Genomic DNA, 5,564 nt, shown 5'->3' with positions numbered 1-5,564 from the left:
ATGTCGCTAAAAGTTACACACTGTAGCTTTAACCTTTCGTCGTAGTTGTCCATTGTAGTTGTTCTTCGGTTTTTAAAAATGGCGCGCCCAGGCACCGAATTGAGAAGGACGATCACACAGACAGCCGGAAAGGCATACCAAGGACCAATCACGGCTGCTTTTTGTCTGCGCACTTCCGCTTGAGGTCTGTGACCATCCGACGCGTAGTCAGGATTTTTTTGAGGTGCGTGACGACGGTTGCATTACCTCTGCGCGGGGGGCGTGGTCGCGCACAGAGACAGATTTGAAGGTTGCAGAAGCTATGCGTCAGAAGCATAAATTGGCCTTTAAATTGGCGTTTGTCTACGACGAGTTCCATAAAGATCAGGTTTACATGACACACATGTGGCGCCTTTCTAGGAGATTTTACTGTAAGAAAATAAATGGATGGCAGCTGGAAGAGTCATATTTATATAAATGGCTTTCAGTAAACAAATTTCAAAATCAGAATTTGACACCAGAATCAAAAAAATCATTGGTAAAGAATCTATTGTCACTCATAAGGTCAAAATAGGATCTCAACTTTATGCCGTTTAATTGGCATTAAATGAAAAGCTCAAAATAGGGAAGTGTTTATTATTTAGAGCGATGTGCTTGCACTCTGAGAAAGTTACAAGTACCCGGTTCGAGCCTAACAGCCTGCACTATGGGTCCGTGAGCAAGACCTTTAACCCCACACTGCTCCCCGGGCGCCGCACAGAGCATATTTCTCTAGTGTGAGATCAATAAAGTTCAATTATCATTATTAAAAATAGAGGTTTAAAGCTATAAGAAAAATGCCTCCCCACATCATGATGCTGCCACTATTGTGTGTTGATTCAGGGATAGTTTTTTCTTTTCTGGTTTCTTCAGAGTGCTACATCAACACGAACGCCTTAATACAAGTCAAAGTCTTGTGTGTACCCTCTCAAGAAGAAAAGAAAAAGAAGAAAATTTGTTGTATTTATTTATTTCTAAAAGATTGTACGTGTAAAATACCTTTTTAGGATTTTTTTTGTTGAAATTATACGTTAGAAATTATGGAGAGATTGAATAAAACAGTTTTTTTGTCTCATCATGACTTCAGAAACATAAAAAAAAAAAAATTCAAAAAATGAATGTCTTTTTTTTATTCATAGATGCATCATTTCTGAAATGTAGGTCAGAGGACCTTGGGGGGCCTTAACACGGCTCCTCGGGGGTCCACAGCAAATTAAGAAATAGATTAATAGGGCTGTAAGTTAATTCCATAGGAAATTCCTCAATTACAGATACTACATGAGATTTAGCGAGGATTAATGTAAATTTAGGTTTTCTTCTCACATCAGCTCCTCTGAGGCCGTGCTGATCAAAGCTGTCACTTCAGGAGTTGGGGACATGTTGTACCGTACAGTTCTGTCACGATTTGCATTCAGATAGCGCTCGATTCTATTTGCCCTCATTCCAGAGGTAATCCATTTCAACCTTGCCTGCCCCTGTAATCTACTTTGGCCTTTTCAGCTAAAGGAAACGCTTCCACAAACCCAATCTAGTGTGACAGGTGTGATGGAGAAGGGCCAATAAAAGCCTGCGCGGGGCGCCGCGTGAAGCCACCGGCTCTCCAATCGGCGGCCGGGCCCCGCTGTGGTTTGATTCCTGGCTGCCACGCTCTCCGCTGCGATCCCTCTCTGCCGCTGACCCTCGCTGCCCTTGAGCGAGGAGGAAAGGAAACGGACGCCGGGGAGGCCGGACCCCGCCGCTCTCCTCGGGAACGAGAAGCAAACGTGACATTGTCTCTGCACAATGTGGAAGCAGGACCTGGTTACAGCAAACACTGCGGTGGTGTTGAAACACTTCCACAGGCTGGGTTTAGGAAAGAATCACAGCTGACGACGTGCTTTTGTCTTTATTGACATATTATCTCCTGGGATGGTGATGAGATGATTAATCATTTCTTGCCGCATCGGTGCGTTTATGGAGGACTGGCAGCGTTCGCCCTAGGTTAGGGAAAACGGTATTATGGCCCAGGTAATTGGTGGAGGGCCATCACTCATAAGCAATTTAATTAATCTCATTAAAACACCCTCTCTGGCTGCACAGAACAGTTACTTGAGGACGGCCTCAACAGAAGGCATTTGACGAAATGGCCTTATCCATCCTGATGAGTGTCATATGCACAGATGATATCCCAAGAGAGGCTGGAGAAAGTTAGAGAAATCAATAGCAACAATTCCATGAAAACCTCTGCCTGCTATTTCCAAATGCCACTCGGCGTGGCGGCGGAGGGGGGGACGTGCAGCGGTAAAAGGATGCTTTCTCATTGCTCAGCTGGAGGTGGCTTTTGTCAAGCCTAAATTCTATTTGTACAAGATGGCTCCCCCTGTTGCCTCCGAAGATGCATGGCGTGGTGTGGATTAAGACCAAAAAACGCAATCAATTCACCCAGCAGGAGATCTGGGGAAACAGATAAGATTCTCAGCGTAATTCATAAAGTCCCCAATCTGGAGAGGATTAATGTATGTCGTGGCTCTTGCTAGCTCTCATTTGTATGGTGTGGGGGTTAAACTGGCGCTTCATGTGGCCCATTACAATCGGGCTTTGTTTGGGAAGCCCCCCCCTGTGAGGGCAGGATCTGACCACATTGTTCTATGATGCGTTGAAAGTTAAAGCAATTTAGAGATGATGCAATCTCTTCTGTGTGTTATTATCAGATGATTTAGCTTTATAACCGACTGTCAGCCTGAGTGTAAACAGAAAAACTGTGGAAAACAATGAAAGCTCTCATCCCAGTATGAAAACATTTTATGTGTTTGATCAATAGAACATGGAGCTGAATTTTTAGGTGGATGGAGAAAGATGCATTTTTTTCCTTACTGTATTTCCTCACATGCAATGCATTTGTATAAAGCCCTCCTTTGGTTCAATATCCTTAAATAACTCCACTTTTTGCAAACCTTTTTAAATGAATTTAGCTATTGCTACGGTTCCCCTTGTTGCAACTTTTCCTTCCACTCACCTTTCTTTGACCGTCCTTGGATACAGAACTCTACTACTACTTGCAGAGGAAGGTTAATGTAGATTTAATGCCAGAAATAGTCCAGTTTGGCACATGGAGGATGTAGCAAAAGTGGAGCATGATGCTTTGGTTAAATGAAACTAAAATGAAACTTTTTAGCCTTTAATGGGCTAAATGTCAGGATAGTCCTGGGGGAATTGCTGTTAATTGTTAGAATATTGAAGGGGAGGGTGCAGGATCACTTTCCAGATAGAGAGCAACTCTAAACCCTGAGCTATAATGGAATTCTTTAGATAATGGCCTAGTCAAAGTCTAGATTTTAATCCTTCTATCCAGTACTTTAAAACTGATGATGTCAATATATTATCTTTTTGTAAATAGGCTCAGGTTGAGCTATTTTGCGGAAAAATAAACGCTTTTTCCGATTTGTATTTGGGAAAAATATCTGATATATTATGTCCTACTTTTCTGCTTGTTTGTCGTATAAAAAGACAATAAAATATATTGAGGATTTTGGTTCAAATGTGACAAAACGGTGAAGGGGGTGTGAATACTTGCAAGCCCTGTAGGTAAAAGCACTTAAAACAGATGAAGTAATGAGCCGAATAAGCTAAACATGCAGCTTCTTCTTTGAAATGTTATATGCAATCACATAAGTGTCCGGGGGACACTTGACATCAGAGGAAAAGGGCCACAGTGGGGCTACCCTATTACCGTTTTCCTCTTTCATGTGTGCCATGTTCGGATGATTGAGGTTAAAAATGGAAAGCTGAACAAAACGCCCACCAACAAAGTTCCCTTTTCATGAGGCTTAAAAGACATCTTTTCATCTCTCATTTCATTTGGAGACCATTGATCAGACATCTTTCACAGATTGCTTCCAGACATCTATTCAGCCGCTCGGCTGCTGCTCAGCATGCCTCTTTTTCATAGGTCTTAATGGCACAAGGTCTGGCTGTTGTGCTTAGATTAAAACCTGAATTGCAATCACTTGAATCGCCCTGATAAATACGTGAAAAAATGTTCTTTGTTGACATTAGTGAAAAGCAAATCAACCTCACTGTATCGCCCGCCGAGATGGGATGTAAAACTGGGCAGATTTTCCGTTTTTTTGGGGGGGAGGTACCGCTGTGCTTCGTCTTGCCTCATTCGGTAAAATTAGGACATTTTTCTTCTTTGGCACACGAGCCAGAAAAAGGTCATGTCAGTCTTGTGACAAGAGTGACAGGTCTGGGGTATCATTACTGGGACTTGGAAGGTCTTTGTAAGCACCTTTGGTCACCTCAGGAGAATAGATCCCCACCGTGCCGCCGTCGGCCTAATGAGCACAGCCAGCCCCTAGTCTAATAAGGACAGGGCGATTGCTGCCGCCTTCCATCAGCCCTCTGCTCCGCTGGTACAACATCCCATAATAACTTCAACACATGGCATGAAGCATTGAAACAACGGCGGATATCTTGTCGCACATCACTGCATCGCCTATAGACCCGGAGCTGGGATTTTGCAGAATGTCCTCGTCGGAATACCAGAGTGGAAATCATTGCGAATGGATTCTTTCAAGGTGTCTGTTTATCCACATTCCTACACTCAATAAGATCCTTTGACAGCTTGTCTGGGCAGGCTGCATGAAATAAATGACGGCATTCTTCAGTTGGAGGATATCAATGGGCAGCTCTCTGTGGAGCTGTGTGTGTGTCCAGCTGGCGAAAATTGTTTGGATGATCTGTTCAAGCAGTCCTTTTTTTTTTCTCCCCCCTCCATATTCTCCAGTCAAATACTTTTGTTAATTCTTCAGGAAGAAAAATATTTTGAAAATAACTACAGAGTACTTTTTTAGCTCTGTTCCCTGCCTTTGAATTCAATATTTCTGTGTGTCTGTACAAACTCTTTATGACCAGCTTCTATTTGTTTCCCTTCGGCTTCGCTTTAAAGCTTCAAATGATCCAGAATTAAAAAAAAAAACTAACAGGTTTGCTGGATTAAAAGCTCGTTTGTGTGTAGTTTAGCAACAAAACCCCACTATTGCAACTCTCAAAACAAAGGTAATGATCAATTAAGGTTACACAGTTGTTGGAGATTCTGTTTACACCTGACCAGACAGTTTCAAGCCAATGATAGTCAAATTTAGTTGCCGATTTGTAAAAGTTTGCATTGAGTTGTCGACTTAGCAGCTTTAGTAAGCATGGGGCAACAGTGGAGAGGAAAGCCTTCCTTTTACCAGCCAGAAATGTTAAGCAGAATGGTTGGCCGTTTGTGGCATTAGCAGGCAGACAGGTCTAGGAATACTTTCAACGGTAATGAGAAAGTACATATGGTCCCTGGCAGCCAGGAGTGCGTAAAGGAAATAAAGTAAAAAAGCTAATCATGTCATGGCACCAATTAGAGTCCTGCACGGGTCGAGTTTTACCAACCCGCACCCGCCCAAACCCGTTAGGATGACTACCGAACCCGACCTGCGAATATCTTCAATTCAAATCTGAACCCGACCCGTTGATATTTAACCCGCAACCCGACCCGTTAACACATCAAGTACTAGGCTATAGTACGCTGC

Source organism: Cyprinodon variegatus, unplaced genomic scaffold (genome assembly GCF_000732505.1).
Source record: "Cyprinodon variegatus isolate N-32 unplaced genomic scaffold, C_variegatus-1.0 Scaffold465, whole genome shotgun sequence".
Lineage (NCBI taxonomy): Eukaryota > Metazoa > Chordata > Actinopteri > Cyprinodontiformes > Cyprinodontidae > Cyprinodon > Cyprinodon variegatus.
This window is presented reverse-complemented; position numbering follows the sequence as displayed.